Source organism: Struthio camelus, chromosome 9 (genome assembly GCF_040807025.1).
Source record: "Struthio camelus isolate bStrCam1 chromosome 9, bStrCam1.hap1, whole genome shotgun sequence".
Classification (NCBI taxonomy): Eukaryota; Metazoa; Chordata; class Aves; order Struthioniformes; family Struthionidae; genus Struthio; species Struthio camelus.
This window is the reverse complement of record NC_090950.1, coordinates 33,864,073-33,881,623: the sequence shown is the minus strand read 5'-3', so window position 1 is coordinate 33,881,623 and position 17,551 is coordinate 33,864,073. Positions and strand designations below refer to the sequence as shown.

The window sequence follows — 17,551 nt, the reverse complement described above, 5'->3', positions numbered from 1 at the left end:
TTTATTCTTGATGCAATAGTGGTAACTCGTAAGACCACTTGCTGTTGTTTTCTGCACTGCATAATGCAGTATAAATGCTAAGTATAATGTACAGTCATAAAGTGACGTGAATAATAGAGTAACTGCCAACGTCTGCATATATATAGGGTCAGTGAGTTTACGTTCCTTTAGGTCAGAAAACAGAACGAGTGTGATCTCATCCTCATGCCAGTTTCTCCACATTACAAAGTCACCACAAGATGTGGCGACACATTGTTTCTGCTCCAGGGCGGATGGGACTGAAGGCTTATCTGTACTGCTTGGAAAAACAAACTAGAAGGAACAAACATGCAGAAGCAATCTCAAGCACGGATGGGGTTGGAAGGCACCTCTGGAGGTCTTTTGGTCCAACTCCCTGCTCCCAGCAGGGCTGGGAATATCTCCAAGGATGGAGACTCCACAACTGCTCTGGGCATCCTATGCCTGTGTTCCACCACCCCCACAGGAAAAAGTGTTTTCTTATGTCCAAACAGAATTTCCTGTGTTTCAGTTTGTGCTCGTTGCCTCTCGTCCTGTCGCTGGGCACCGCTGAGAAGAGCCTGGCCCCATCCTCTTTACTCCCTCCCATCAGGTATGTATATGCCCTGGTAAGATCCCCTCCCGGAGCCTGCTCTTCTCCAGGCTGAGCAGTCCCAGCTCTCACAGCCTCTCCACGTTTGTGAGATGCTGCAGTCCCTGAAGCACCTTGGTAGCCCTTGGCTGGACTTGCTCCAGTCCATCCATGTCTCTCTTGTACTGGGAGCCCAGCACTGGACACAGCACCCCAGGTGTGGCCTCACCAGGGTTGACTGGAGGGGAAGGGTCAGAGAATCACAGAATCACAGAATGGTTACAGTTGGAAGGGACCTCTGGAGATCATCTAGTCCAACCTCCCTGCTCAAGCAGGGTCCTCTAGAGCATATTTCCCAGGATCACATCCAGACGGTTTTTGAATATCTCCAGGGAAGGAGACTCCACTACCTCTCTGGGCAACCTGTTCCAATGCTCTGTCACCCTCACAGTGAAGAAGTTTTTTCTCAGGTTCAGATGGAACTTCCTGTGGTTCAGTTTCTGCCCGTTGCCTCTTGTCCTGTTGCTGGGCACCACGGAGAAGAGGCTGGCCTCATGCTCTTGACACTCCCCCTTCAGAGACTTGTACACGTTGATCAGATCACCTCTCAGTCTTCTCTTCTCCAGACTGAACAGGCCCAGCTCTCGCAGCCTTTCTTCAGAGGAGAGATGCTCCAGTCCCCTCATCATCTTTGTAGCCCCCCGCTGGACTCTCTCCAGTAGCGCCATGTCTCTCTTGTACTGGGAAGCCCAGAACTGGACACAGTGCTCCAGGTGAGGCCTCAGCAGGGCTGAGGAGAGGGGCAGGATCACCTCCCTCCACCTGCTGGCAACACTCTGCCTAATGCACCCCAGCATACCATGGGCCTTCTTGGCCACAAGGGCACACTGCTGGCTCACGGTCAACTTGCTGTCCACCAGGACCCCCAGGTCCTTCCCTGCAAAGCTGCTCTCTCCAGCTGGTGGACTCCTAGCCTGTCCTCGTGCATGAGGTTACTCCTTCCCAGGGGCAGGACTTTGCCCTTCCCTTTGCTGAACCGCATGAGGCTCCTCTCTGCCTGTTTCTCCAGCCAGCCGAGATCTCCTGAATGGCAGCACAACTTTCTGGTGCCTCAGCCACTTCTCCCAGTTTTGTATTGTCTGTGAACTTGCTGAGGGTGCATTCGGTCCCATCATCTAGGTCACTAATGAAGATGTTAAAACAGTATTGACACCTGGGGGACACCACTAGTGACTGGTCTCCAGCTGGACTTTGTGCCACTGATCACAACCCTCTGAGCCTGGCAGTTCAGCCAGTTCTCAATCCACCTCACTGACCACTTACCAAGCCCACACTTCAGCAGCTTGTCTGTGAGGATGCAATGGGAGAAGAGTGTCAAAAGCCTTACTAAAGCCAAGGTAAACAACATCCCCTGCTGTCCCCTCATCTACCAGTCCAGTCATTCCATCGTAGAAGGCTATCAGGTTGGTTAAACTCTTATTTCCTCTTCATAAATCCATGCTGGCAACTCCCAAATCACCTTCATGTGCCTGGAAATGGTATCCGGAATTAGTTGCTCCATCACCTTCCCAGGGATCAAGGTGCGGATGACCAGCCTATAGTTCTCTGGGTCCTTCTTCTTGCCCTTCTTGAAGATCGGGGTGGTGTTTGCTCTCTTCTGGGGCTCAGGAACCTCTCCCCGTCACGATGACCTTTCAAAGATAATCAAGAGTGGCCTCGCAATGACATTGGCCAGCTTCCTCAGCGCTCCTAGCTGCATCCCATCGGGGCCAATGGACTTGTGTATGTTACGTGCTTAACTGTTCCCTAGCTTGATCCTCCTTCACCAAGGGTAAGTATTCATCGCTCCAGACTTCCTTTCTGGTCACAGGGGCCTGGAATTCCTGAGGGCTGGTCCTTCTAGTAGAGACTGAGGCAGGGAAGGCTCTCAGTATCTCTGCCTTTTCTGTGCCCTTCATCATCAGGGCCACTGCCCCATTTAGCAGTGGGCCCACGTTTTCCCTAGCCTTCCTTTTGCTGCTTATGTACTTGTACTTAAGAAGTCTTTCTTGTTGCCTTTCATGTCTGTTGCCAGTTTGAATTCCAGGTGGGCTTTAGCTCTCCTAACCCCATCCCCGCATGCTCAGACAGCGTTCCTCCTGGGCTCCCTGTGCCTGATTCTACCTCTTGTAGAGGCAGGAGCCTTCCTTTTTGTGGTCAGGAGCTCCTTGTTCATCTCTGCAGGCATCCTGCCACCTTTGCTTGATTTCCTGCTGGTTTGGGTGGACCATTCTTGAGCTTGGAGGAGGTGATCCTTGAATATCAGCCAGCTCTCTTGGACCCCTCTTCTCTCCAGGGCTGTGTCCCATGGGCTTCTTCCAAGCAGGTCCTTAAACAGGCCAAAGTCCGCTCTCCTGAAGTCCAGGACTGTGATTCCCCTTTTTTCCCAGCTTCCTCCTCACAGGATCCTGAACCCCACCATCTCGTGGTCGCTGTAGCCAAGGCTGCCCCCAGCTTTCACATCTCTGACCAGCCCTTCCTTGTTTGTAAGTATGAGATACAGCAGAGCACCCCTCCTCATCAGCTTCTTGATCCATCTGTATTAGGAAGCTGTTATCAATGCATTCCAGGAACCTCCTGGATTGCTTGTGCCTTTCTGTGCTGTCCCTCCAGCTGATACCACGGTGCTTAAAGTCCCCCATGAGGACCAGGGCCAGTGACCATGAAGCTCCTCCAGTTGTCTGAAGAAGGCCTCACCTACTTCTTCCTGATCAGGTGGGCTATAGCAGACACAGAATACAGTGGAGAACAAGCATTCTGGTTTTCCCACAGCATGAAATAGCATATTTCATGGTATAAACCTCCTAAGGAACCTTCAATGCTTGGTTTTTATTTTTACCATAGTCAGTCATAGTCCTCAGTAAAAGCACACCTTATTTAGCAGGGATTGCAAGAGCTTGGTGAAACAACATCGCTTTGGTGTTTACCTGGCTGCATGGGAAAAGAGGTCTACCACTCTAAAGTGATATATACAACCTAGTGTCCAGTAGAGAGGGAGATGAAAGTGGAATAGCAGAAGGCAATTATGCAAAACTTCCACATGAGAATTGCATTTTCCTACTCCCCAATTGTTATTCTGTGTGGTAATCTATTAATTCTTTAACTAAACTCTTTTGGTTATTTTTCTAACCCTTACTGATGTCACTCTGCATATTGTTGTTATCCTTATAAATACACAATCCCCTTTCTGAAGAAATTTTAGCCATCCAGATAACATGCACTATGACTTTCAAATCAGTACAGTAAATTAACCAACAGAATTGAAAATAAAATTAAACTTTGGATGAAAGCTGAATTATATACCCTTAAGGCTTATAAACTTGGTGTGGTCCAACATATAAATACATGTCCCGAAGATGGATATCATTCTGATGGTTTCTATATTTTTCTTAGAATTAGACAATTTTGGAGGCCTACAGTTGTATGCAAAACAAAGTTATCATTATAAAGACATCTTCTGCATGAAGCAAACAAATAATGTATCATAGAGCTTTACATCAAAGACAGAAACTGCTGAAAGTTGGCATGGGTAAATCACACCTTTGAATTTTATTCACTTTGGCAACACCTGAAGGCCCAGACATTATCTTGCATGCCTTTGCTCTCTGTAGGCAAGCTTGCTGCAACATTATCTATCTAGAGCGCAAACAGCCCTGCAGCTCACTCTCAGTCTGGCCAGGGTAGATCCTGCTCTGCGAGACAGGAAACTGGCAAGCTGATGCTGACATGGAACTTGTCCCCAGCAGTGGACTGTGTAGTGGGACTGTATGGATAGCTACGCTCTATTAGATAATGGAATAGATAGTGGAGAAACTTTTCTGATGTAAGCACACTGTAAGGCCGCCATATACATGGATACGTTGGAGGCAAGAGTAGGCAACGGACAAGGAGGGGCTATAACACCAGCACTAGAAGGCTTCTGAGCTGTAATATTTACCTAGAATTCACAGCACTGAGCAGTGTCGTAAAGGTCTGGATGGTCTTGATCCTAGAAAACAGGAGTGCACTCATTCTCCTCCAATCCATTAGGCCTTTAAGTACAAATACTTTGGACTCTCCTTAAACACGCCACATTTGAAAGTTGAAGTTACTGTTGGTGAATAGTGAATATGCATCTGATCCCCATTTGGACCATGTTTCACTGTGAAAGGACTGTCTTCATGCAGACTGCCACTGATCGTATGTTTGGAACCTGTTTTCCGTGCTCAGTAAAAAAGTTTCTTACTTCTTTTTTCAAAAGCTACAGAGCCCTAATATACTTGCTAGATCTGGGCCCAGCCCTGTAAATCTTGCTCCAGTGAATAAGCCTTACTCATGACACAGTGATTCTCATGTCATGAGAAAAAAGCTTTTATGGAATCACGATCCATAATTACTAATGAGAAGCCAGTCCAGCTTGTGCTTAGATAAAACAGCAATGCAGGCATTATAATCAATTTTTCATTTCTATAACCAGATTCTAACCACCGAAAAATAACCATACATATAATGAATAATAAACAAATGAAGAAGTCACTTTCTAAAGACCTACCTGGACAACATAATTATTCTTTTCAATGCATCAAACTTGAATAGGGATCTGAGATTAGCAACATAAAAATAATGGCAATACTAAATTTAAAATATTTTCCAGACAAGAAACTGAATAAGTGTCTAGAGAGGTCTTACGGTGAACTGGATAAATCTTTCCACAGTTTTTAATTCTGAATATTAGTTATTTCATAATCTACAATGCTTACTTTAGCAACTGCTAGAGGCTACTGAATAAACTATCATGGCAACATACAGTTCTTGCCATAGGCCAGGATTGTGAAACTGCATTTGGATCGTCTGTCATCCTGAATCTGCCTACGTTGTTGTTATTTTATACATACACATCTCAAGATGATTAACAATGCTAGATATTCATCAACCTTATTTCAAAGATAAGGTTACTGTTATGTAATGCAATTAAGAAGTTTGCTTGATATTACATGAATTAGCATCCATATAACGAGTAGAACACAATTCCTTATTTCTTGTGCCATTCATAATCTGCTGGACAAGCGTGCCAAAAAATAATTCTCACTAATATTCACTAAGTTTCAATAGACTACTGTAACGGGATATTAAAGTAAAAATGGCTAAATGTGGCCATCACCAGAAACTGAATAAAGTTCACGTGTACGTCCTCTGTTTAGGGAGAAAAAGTGATGTTTTATATCTTCGTAAGGTGATAAAAAAAATTCTTCGTAAGGTGATTAAAAAAAAACCTGCTACCAGTTGCCGTCAAGCTGAATCACCATCTAAACTCCAGGAGGTCTGGGGGACTCTTTTAAGATTTTATTGCACTGTTGTGCCCTTCACTATAAATACCAGTTCGGCCATTCCTCTTGTCCATGATTCACTTTACATAACGAATCAATGATTGCCAGGAGCCTCCTTGCCCACAGTTAAAAGCAGTTGCAGAAAATGTGCCCTAATGACATTCTCCTGAGTTTGAGCCTTAGATGCCTGATGTTTGTAGACCATAGTAGCTGTTGGCGTCTCACAGCAGCTATTTCTGCTGTTTCACCTCAGTCAGGTTTTCACCATTTTTATACTGATTTGCTCTAGCTGTTTAAAAACAAAAATAGTTAAATTGATGCATCTTTACTTAGGCACTCCTTACTGTATGGGGCCGAAAGCGGCATATAGCAGGTACTGTCTCTCAGTGTGCCTTCTGAAATGATACATATGAACATGGGTCTCTTGTGCCAATTTCCATGTGTTAAGACTGAGTGGTTTGTGAAACTGCATATACTTATTCCAGTACAAAAGTTGTGTGTGCTTTAGATTCCTTCTAATTTTTCTTTCACTGCTTATGAATTATTTTTCCAATATAAAAGTTCCCTGCTTGGCAGAGAGGGATGTGATTAGAAGAAAAGCAGTTCTGCAACAGATCAATAGTGCAGCTAATCCCAAACCCTGTCTCTGACATGAGGCAATCCTGATGTTTGAAGGAGTTAAAAACCTTGTTGCACTTAATTATGCAATACTAGACAAGAGGAAGAGGAAGATATACTTAACCTTACCTGAAGATCAGTTTGGTGCCCTGAAGCACAGGATTGACACCAACACAATTTTTATTATAAATTATGTACATGCATAATGTGTGAGGTCCTGAAACTTCAGTGGAGGTTTCATGTAAGTGGAGACTTCAACATTTAGCCCTCTCTAACTAATCTGTATTTTCTTCTATTTTTAATAACCTCAATGCCATGTTTAATATATTATTCAATTAGCAAAATAGCACTGTTGAAACTGATGTCATGATCTCAAGTAAGAATTAAAGGACTGGGCATTAAATCTTATTTACTTTTCCATTTTTTTAAAAGAAAAATTGGCATGACTAAAAAGAGGAGTTCAGCAGCTGCAGAAAAAAAGCCTGTGATGAGCGCTCTTTTACCTTATTGTGCCTCTTACAAGTCTACTTTTTTGTCCCCTCGCTCCTTCCTCCCCAAGGACCATGAGCCCAAGTAAGTGTTAAGGTCTGCAATCAAATTGTAATGACAGTTTTCTTCTGTTACTGATCCTCACAGAAACATAGAGCATAGCCAACAAGAGCCAAGATATAAGACATTTCTTTCGCTCACAGACCCACAAAGAGCCACAGACCCCAATTTGTTCTGCATGATTTTATCACTGCTGTTGCTCTTACCACCACCACAGTCACCAATAAGAGAAGAATGCCTGGGATTATTTAGCCCGTCTCCTGATTTGTACCAGGGACATGGGAAATTAAAAAATCTGGCTGACTGCAGTGGCACAAAATAAGGCTCATGTTCAAGATGTGCTGAAAACAGGCTATCATGTTTGCTGACAACAAAAGCGAGAAGAATGTAGCGTGAGCCTTTCCTGATAAAGAGGTATTTCCATTTTAGGGTCATAGGAAGGCTCTTCAGGAGATCTCTAGTCCAACCTGCTGCTCAAAGCAAGGTCAGCCATGGGGTCAGAACCAGGTTACTGAGAGCATTATGCAGTCTGGTCTTGAAACTCTGCAATGATGGAGGTTGTTCAATTTCTCTGAGCAACCTGCTCCACTGCTCGACTCCCCTCACGCTGAAAGTTTCTCCTTACAGCCAATATGAATTTGGGTTGCTTCAACTCATGCCTGTTGTCTCTTGCCCTCCCACCATTCACCACTGTGAAGAGCCTGCCTCCATCTTCTTGACAACCTCCTTGTCTGTACTGGATGGGTGCTACTAGGCGCCCCGAAGCCTTCTCTTCTGCAGGCTCAACAAGCTCGTTCCCTCAGCCTCTCAGTGGCCCTCTGTTGGACTTGCTCCGGTTTATTGGAATCTTTCTTGTATGGGGGGGGGGGTAAAACTGCCCTAAAACACAGTACTGTGGTCTAATAAGTGCTGAGCGGGGGTAATCACTCCCTCTGATCTACTGGCTATATTGCTGTTAATACATCCCAGCATGCTGCAGACCTTTGCTGCCAGGGCATGCGCCTGCCTCATGCCCAGCTTGTGTCTACCAGGACCGCCAGGGCCTTTACAGCAGAGCTGCCCCCCAGGCAGGCAGTCCCCGCCAGTATTGTTGGAAGGGTTCTTCTTTCCCAGCTACAGTGCTGCACATTTGTTCCTGCTGAATTTCATAAGGTTCCTGTTGGCCCATTCCTCCAGCCTAAGTACTTCTGAACAGCAGCTCTACACAGTTTTTCCAGTGATAATGATCCAGAATGTGGCTGATTTCAACAGCAATCCTGCAAGACAAAGCCTATGTCTTGTTTCAAGGGAGGCTTTGCTTGAGTAATGACTATTAGTATTTAGTTTAGGCTATCATGGCATGTTAAGGGCTGGAATTCAGATTGTTCAAAGGCTCGTACAAATTCAAGACCAGTAGGATGATACTTACAGAGAGCTGATTCCCTACATATAGAAGCCCATGTGTTTTTTGGCAGTTCTGTTAAGCTTCACAGGAAGCCACTGAGGGGAATAAAATAGGAATATGCAGACATGATATTTTTATGATGTTTCCTTTCGTGGACTTTTTTTGGAGGAGGATCAGCAAGCAGATCTTTGGTGGGTGCAAATCATCACAGCTTTTGTGACTTTAATGGAGCTATGACCATGAACACTGAGCTCCAGATTTCATGCTGTCTGTCTGATATACAGTTAAAAAAATTGTGGGGAAAGTGCAAATGTATGAAATCAAAGGAATTGATATGTAAATAAATAATTTTCAGAGATATCCACTGAGGACTTCTCAGGTCCTTTGCATTACCTGAAGTCAATTTTTATAGAGTCAAATTGTACACAGCTTCTGTATTACTGAAGATAATATAGTTGCTCCAGATGGATATCAGTGCAATTAAGAATAAAGTTTGACTTGCATTATATTTAGTGAATTTGGAAACAAACTCGACACCAAATTTCTATGCCTCTTGTGTTTGTTTCTAATCACCTATAGATTTCACTACTATTATGTTTTGAAAAGCTGCTAACAAGATAAGATACATGAAGAAAAAGGTCACTGAATTACCCTTTTCTTCCTGGTTTAGAACCTGTGAAAATAAGCTTGTAAACTCTAACACAGCTTTAACTTCCATACCTTCCAAGATACTCTGATTCTGATTCTCTTGCTTTACAAAATAACACAGAAGAGGCTGAGAACAAGTGCTTTCAAGTTTACTCATTATCAGAGCTGCGCTGTGAGCTTGTAATTCAGGTTCTGTGTCATCTGTGGGAAACACTGTAGAATGTTCGTCTCTGCCCCCTGTACCCACCCATGTGGTATCAGATTCTGATCTCTTTAATCATTAAAACTTGTTTATTATGTAAATTAGCATACTGTCTAGATGGATTCATTACAGATCAGAATGTTAGTACGCTCTCTGTTATCCATCTTTTTTGCTCTATATTTGTACATTCTCAAATGGCTTAAGTTACCACAAGGTATTCCATATAAAGCTAACTGCAAAAATAAATGATTGTCTTGCACTCATGATCCCACCATCAGTGCTCTGTCCTACAGCTTTTTCTTTTACAGTTCAGAAGGCCAGTGCCAATAACTACTGCAGAGTGGAACTCATCCAGACCGGGACGAGGGTCAGTAGGTTTTTCAATTCAGTATTTCAGTGAGACAAGTCTAAAAGGTATTCAGTCTAAGGATTTACAAAGCAAAAACAGGGTTACACGGTTCCCATCTACATGTAACTGTTTATGAGTCCTGGAAGGAAGTAACACACGTATACATTCTACAGGATAGAGTCATATGAACATGTCACTTGGGATTTCTCAGAATATAACCCAAGTCCCTGCCAGGTCCCTGATACTGACTTGATTTTCACTTCCCACAGCCTGGCTTGTGAACGCTGGCCAAAGTAAAATCCCAGATCTAACTACTGTTTTCAGTTATGCTGATATGACCTAAACACACATTCCTGTGTAAAATCTCTAGTGATCTGTTGGGATGAGAGAATAGTTTGGCTTGCAATCTTTGAAGTGCTCCATGCAAGAACTTTGATGACAGGGCGCTAAGCGATCAGCTACAGGAAGTCAGTGCAGCTCCATGGAAGTCAGCAGCACTGACTGCCAGCAGAGAATCTGACCCCAGGCACCTAGCAAATTTCATTCTGCTGCCACACATACAAAGGAGGAAGCAGGAATGAGAAAGCAAATGCAATATGGAATGATGTGAACAGAAAATGTGGGAGGAAACGGAATGGATCTCCCTTTTCCTTGCACAACTTTATCTCCTGCTTTCCACCTTTCTGCTGTGCATCGCCTCTATTATGAGCAGTACCTTTTTTCCCTTCTTGTCTGAGAACACAGAAGGAAGTACACACAGAAAAATCCTTCAGTAATTCAATACTCAAAATCACTTTTTCCTCTCATATTCTGTGTGGTGTGAATGCATCTGCAAAAATACAAAGGCAGAAACAATAAACTAGTGCAACATGTATTATAAACTCACTCATATGCTAAACATACTTCACACAAAGCACTGTTTGATGTTCACTATACTAGGCAGGAGATAAAAAATCCTAGATTTTAATTTTGCCTTGGCCACTGACTTGGTCTCTAACTTTGAGTGAATCACTTGAAATCTGTGCTTCAGTTTTCCTACTTGAAAAAATTAGGAGATAACATTTTTAAGCCGTGTAGAACTTCCAGGAAATTCCTTTAAAATCTGTTACTCACATTACACCAGAAGCTGAAATGTCTCAGCATGCTATTCACATATGCAGCACTATAGAAAGCGATAGTGCAGAAATATGCAGTGCATCTTTCTTTTAACAACGGGGCGTATGATGGGGTAGAAGGCCTGATTCTGTAAAGTACAGTGGAAGAAAAGTTGGCATTTTAGGCATCTACCTTTAGGCTGACAAATTTGAAGATGCTGACCTCCCTGAAAAGGGTAATTGCAAAACAATTATTACATATATACTGTCATGCTAATTTGAACAGCATGGCTACATGCACATTTTAGTTTTTTAAAAATATGGATCCCCGTGCTATTACTTCTGTGTATATTGATGTCTATTACCCTTTATATTCTTATAGAGCTCACCATGAACCTTCTCACATGCTAAATCTATCACACTATATATTTACCATTATCAAAGTGTCTTTTAGCACATGAGTAAATACTGAAGTATTTCCATGGGTTAACAGTGAATTTGTTCTACACAGAATAGTAAGACAGTTCCACTGCATTGTTGTTCTGTATTTCAGCATCATACTTATACCATCATCTCTATCTCCTCTATTCTTTTCTGACCTACCTGTACTCATAAAGACCCCGACGATATGATAATCTTCCAGTAGGATCAGATTATGACAGGACAGAGTCATCTCAAATATAACCGCTGGAAGAAACTCTGATTCACTGAGGCATAATTCTTCTTCAGAATTGTGCCCCATGTGCCTTTCACTTAAGGGAAATGCTTGCCATAATCACCCTCAGCCAGGGTGGAAGAGAGCAGGACCGTGGCCCGTCATCTCCCTGCCATCACTGGCATGGCTAGACCCCACGTGGAAACAGCACAAGGGCCACCCACACTCTGACAGTAACATTCTCTCATAGCCTTCGCTCTTCAGAAAACTTGCATTTACAGCTCACATATGCTGAGCTTGTTTTGCATTGGTTTGCATAAATGCTGCATTCAGTTAGTGTCTCTAAAGGGTAAAGACTATGGGATAATGGCCCTGCAAACTTTGTAGGCAAACTTTCCCAGTAATTAAAGGTGTCTGAGATCTGGAGGACTGGTTCAGCCTTTCTTTCCGAATTTTGTTTGATCCACTTCATAGCATTGTGGAAACAATAGAGAATAATATTGATTTCTCTTATCACCTCTGCCCTTCGTTATTGGCACCAGATGAAAAGAAAATAATGCAGCTCTAAGATAACTAGATGGAGACATGTCTTAAAAATTAAAATAAACAGGAGATCTTTGATCTAGATGTGCCTGATTCATAGTAGGATACCTAATCTTCTGAGTGCCTTACTGAGGGTAAAAAAGTGAGAAACTGAATGGATTTTATACAGTCATGGTAATGCAAATAGAAGGTGCTAAAGCTCAGAAAACAGGAAATTCAGAAAACGCTTTTCCGTTTTACTTCAGTCTATCTTTTCTTTGTACGATTATGTCATCTAAAAATTGTGTACAACAATGCTGAAAAAAAGCCAAAAATTCCAGTACTGGACAGATCACAATGAAACTGCTTACAAGCTGAATTAGTCATAATGTACATTACTATACGCTGTTCAAGTGAGTTATCTGTAGAGCATGAGTATCAGCCAGTACAAACAAATACTATTGTCCAAGGAGGGAAATCCACATCATTCATGGTATTCGGTAATCATACCCTGTCTGTCCTACTACTTAGGCAGTGCAGAGGAATTTTCTTCTCTTTGCAAACATTATATAGAAAGTGAAAAAGAAAATAAATGAAAAATACAGGCCAAATTTGTGCTGATCTATAATAGGGTTGTTCAAGTGGTAGAATAACTCAAAAAGCATTTTAGAATCATTCTCAAGAGAACCATGCTTACATGAGTCAAAATTCTTATTGTCCCTAAAGAAGAAGGGAGGAGGTTGGACTAGATGATCTCCAGAGGTCCCTTCCAACCTAAACGATTCTGTGATTCTGTGAAAGGTAAAAAAACAAAAAAAAACAACCCCAAACCACCACCACCACCACAAACCAGTGGTGAATAGACAAGTTTAAGGTTTACTAATTCAGACAGAAATAGTCCACATATTTTCAGAGAGCAAATTTCCTTGATATTAGATAACACAGGGCATGAAAGTGAAGCCACAGTTGCTAAGAGTCCGATTTCATTAGGGTGGCCAACTCCCAACGAATGCATATTACCTTTACAGATTTGTGACCATGGTATTGAAACAAAATCTTCAGTTAGAAGGGAATTAGCCTCTATCTTGTCTATTATTTTTCCCAAACCATCTTCAGTTTTAATATAAATGCATCTGATACTTTTTCTAGCATTTGGAAGAGCATTAAAGACAAGTCACAACAATTTGGAGTCTGCAACTTCAGACAATGTTCAGAGTTATATTAATCTCTGTGTCATCTCCTGTCAAAACCAAAACACAATAGGACAGTGTCATAGTATAGAAAAGGCAATATTCATTGTCGTCCTTGCAATTTCAACATCTGTTATTACAAATATTATGTTTGAACACTTTGGCAGTGTATTCATCTCAATTTCAGCTGCAATTAAAAATTTACTGAGAATTCCACAAGCTGAATCAGGCTTTGCCAGCAACTCAGGTTTAAGTCAAATCATCAATGAAGCCTGCACTTGACTTGCATTTTCATGAAAGAAAGAAAAAGAAACTATACATTGCAGAGTGCAAAGTATTTAGAAACTGCTTTTTCATGTTAACAGATAAGGCTAAAAATTGCTGAGTGCTCACTGACACCTTTATCCAATATGGATTTTGATGGGAATGCTGCTTGAACAAGGATTTCAGGCTCGAGTCCTTTATTTCATTTATGCCTGGTAGTATTAATTTCTGTTACCTAACTCATCACATTTTTGGTAGAGAGCAATACAACTTCAAGACCCAACTTCAAAAGATACATGCACTGTTGAGTAAATTCTTCCACAAATAAGGAAGTCTTAGTGTTACTTCTAATTCTATCACTAACTACATAAACATATAAGAATTGCACTTGTTGATACTACAGAACTACTTTTTTCTATGTACCAATAAAATGTGTTTGTTTCTTTTTTATGACTTAGTATGTCATGCAACAGCAAAACACAACATCCTTTTTTGTAAAGGAAAGAGGGGCACTATTTTACTTATGCATCAACACAGAATTGTTCTTAATAAGATGGATCGCACCCTTTAATTTTGTTCACTACAGCCAGACAAGCAATAAGGAAAAGTATTTCCAGCCATGAAGATCTGGCAAACCAGAAATGACATTTTGTTTTCTGTGTTCTCGGCACATTATCATTTACTTTTTCAACCATTAATGTAAGTTAAATTATGTTGATATTATTAGAAAATGGATTTAAGATCTGTACAAGAAATTCATGTACATAGTTAAATAAACCTCTGACAGGCAGAAGGGGAAACAATAGTTACGTGTACTTCCTATTCAAGATGCAGAAAACTAAAAGAAAATGTTTCTTTTTCTGAAAGAATAACATGGTCTGATATTAACAAGCTCTGAAAGTGAATCCATGGTTTTCCTATTAGGATTATTCTCATTAGCGAGAAACAAATGTTTCTTTCTGAAAAATATTTCCTTCGTTCTCTTTTATAATGTACTTGCTCATGATTGCTAGAGATAGCGTAAAATGGGTTCATATGTTCCTGTCCTGCTGACACCAGCTACTAAAGGGAGCCGGTCACTATGTTTCCAGCAATCAGTTTATATATATATATATATATCTGTGCTATAACTACTGCATTTAAGGGCATATAGTAAATGGTAATGGATAGGGAAGCAGAAAGCGCTAAATTAAGGGACTATTTCCAGTAATGTAAAGGTGAAATATGTTTTCTTATGGGATATTTCTTGACAGTGCTGTGTCAGAATGAATGCTTCTCTGCCCTTCCTTTGATTCAGTTCCTGATACAAAGCCTGTTATAAGACCTGTCTGCAGCTTTTCCTGGTGATCTTCTAACCATGCGCAATTACTGTTTGGGCAACGGCAAGAGGTAACAGCAATCAGGTTTTGCTACAATACTCACAACATGAAGAGGAGTAGGAACAACAGCACTGCCAGTAACATCAGGGCTGATGCTGTCATTAGAGAAGGGAAAAACTTTCCCCCCTCAAAAGGGACAACTTGCAACTTATCTGGGCCTGCGTGTTCAGGAAGCCTTGCCTGCTGCCTGCGTATTGCACACTTCATGCTGGACCCGTCCCAGTTACACTAACCTTATGTTTCTGATAAGCTGTTGTTCCTTACTTTCTGGCCTCTATGCTGTTGTGAAGACATTTGCTACAGCACTGGGAGATGAGACATGCTCCTGCAACTGAATGTGCGTTGCACAGGTCAGATTCACTAATGACGACACTGCCACAAGATTCCTTTGGGATAAAGCCAAAGGCCTAACTATGCTGTTTCTCTATCTATGTATATCCTTCCACATTTAAACTTGCCTGCTGTGACATTTGCTGCAAAGCAACGCTTACATTCTGCAGCCCATCTACTAGTTCACTTCAGATGCTGTCAAATTCATTCAACCACCAGGGAGAGTCAGACTGTTTGGGAAAAAAAAAAAAAAAACTCTCTCTTTCTATGAGAGGGAGTAACTAAGTCTGGACTCCTCCCCCAGAGACCACAGCGCCTCTTCTCGGAGACCACTCCGTACTTAAGGCCTTTAATGATTTTCAGATGCCTGATGACTCACTAGCCCTCCAAGAAAAATACCTAACCTATTGACTTGCAAAATTCACAAACTAATTCTTATTCACAGGAAATAATATAGTTAGTTATAGTGCAACTGAGAAAAAATATCCTATTTGAAATGAAAATGTTCAGGAACCATTGCTTTTGTAAAGTATTACGAATGAGTGTCAACACTGTTTAACACGTTCAGGACAATTCCACGGATCAAACTCCTAATGCATAATCTGTTAGGGCTTGCATGAAATAGGTAATTACTATGGAAATCCTAGTAGTGATCTGTTAAAGGAATGCAATTTTTGTCATTTCAACCAAAAGTAAGTTTGTTTCTCAGTTTACTCTGATGAATTGCAGAAAACTCACTTCCCCAAATGTTCTGTTTTCTCACTTCAAAGGATCCTAAGACAGAGTATTCTGAAAGCATTTTCAATCTGCACATACTGATCACATAGTAAGATCACTCTGCAACTGTTGTATCTTTTAAACATATTTTGAAATCTGTACTTAATGATGAAGGACAGAGAACTGTGCCTGTTCTTTTAATCGTGTTTCTAGGGCAAGTGTTCTTTTATAAAATAATAATAACATACAATGCAGACCATCATAAACAACTCTTGCTTTGACGACTTCTAACACTTTTATTTTTGCTGAGGAATGTCCCAATTCCAATCACCTAATTAATCCTATTGATTTAAGTGGAACTACTTATGTAAGTTTTAAAACAAAATAAACAGCAGAAGAACTAAGACATATGTGACCAAAACTTTAGGTTTATATTTATCACATCATTTTAGTGTCTATCAGCATGGGAGCTCAGTAAGTTCGAAGTCCCAGGCTTTTATAGTACCTGTACAGTCTGAGGAGAAAAGCAGGAATTAATCATGGCAAAAAGTATTATGGAGGTTTGGTTTTGTACACAGTTTCCATTTGGAATCAGAGAATCCATCAATCCACTATCCACTACAAAAACAATAGTTGTGATTTTCTAGAAAAGTTGCGGCTATTGCAGAATATAAGTTTTATATAGCATGCGTACGTGAAACAGGCCAGGGAACCAGTTTTGGCTAATCAGTATCCCATATGATATGGTAGCAATAGAACTGTCAAAAATTACTCAGAACTTAACTATATAGAAGTTCACACCCACCTTTATTTACCTAGCTCTAATCTTTGCTCCTGAATACGTGCTTACCAAGTGAAAAGGGGAAGAAAAGGCATTGCATGTGTTGAAGTGAAATGTGAGGGGCATAGGTACAGGTCCACCTTTGAATCTGAGTTTCTCACATATGTCAACCAAGCAACTGTTGTCTCAGCTAGTGCTGCAGAGCATAGACATCACCATACCAAACAATCAAGCCAGGATTCCCTGGAAAGTCAATTTAAATAGGCCATCTAAATATTATTGTCGAGTTACAATTATTTTATTATCTAGTTTATAACTGTTTTCTCATCTTAAAAATAGTCTTCCCCTCCACACTGCCTCTTACTCTTATGCTACAAATATTACATAAGGATGTACACTTTGGGAATTCAGTACTGCAGACTAACTATAGATAGAGATTTGCAGACATGCCTTAGGTTATTTAAAGCAACTAGCTACCTGGAACCTATGTACATTTCCTTTTTGCTCAGACAGCATCCAATCTTAATTAAAAAACAAATGCTTGGCCTTTATATTTGCTTCTAAATTCTGAGACATAATGATATAGCTTGTAAAAACCTCAGTAATTGTTGACACAGAAAGTAAAGTGATTACTTACTATTCGAAGAAGAATTGTTCCAGATAATAATCAACCCAGATTCCAGGAAATCCAGCAATGAATCATGGAGGTGTTCCGTCAAAATACACATCCTTGCCAAACAGAAAGATGTAAAAGATATACAAAGTTTATCAGAGAGATGTGGATTTTCTCCACTATTGATATTATAGTTTCAGTATGTGTTTACTCAGTATCAGTTTGAAACATATGAATGAATATGCTGCTGAACTCCATGTAAGATATCTGAAATAGTTCACATTGCTCTTTTAACAAAGTTAAATGAAACCTGATCTGGATT

At 41.0% G+C, this 17,551-nt stretch overlaps 1 long non-coding RNA gene across 8 annotated transcripts in view; it reads right to left on the bottom strand.

The window, feature by feature from the left end:
* Positions 1-17,551, bottom strand: part of LOC104138364 (uncharacterized) — a 65,354-nt gene that overhangs the window by 40,455 nt on the left and 7,348 nt on the right. For 6 of the 8 annotated variants that reach the window (XR_011142945.1, XR_011142949.1, XR_011142950.1 and 3 more), the window contains exon 7: positions 17,254-17,345. This is a non-coding gene — a long non-coding RNA (uncharacterized lncRNA). Of the gene's footprint in view, positions 1-10,426; positions 10,514-16,116; positions 16,350-17,253; positions 17,346-17,551 lie in introns of those variants that run through there. The other 2 variants (XR_011142946.1, XR_011142951.1) reach the window with 2 other exon arrangements.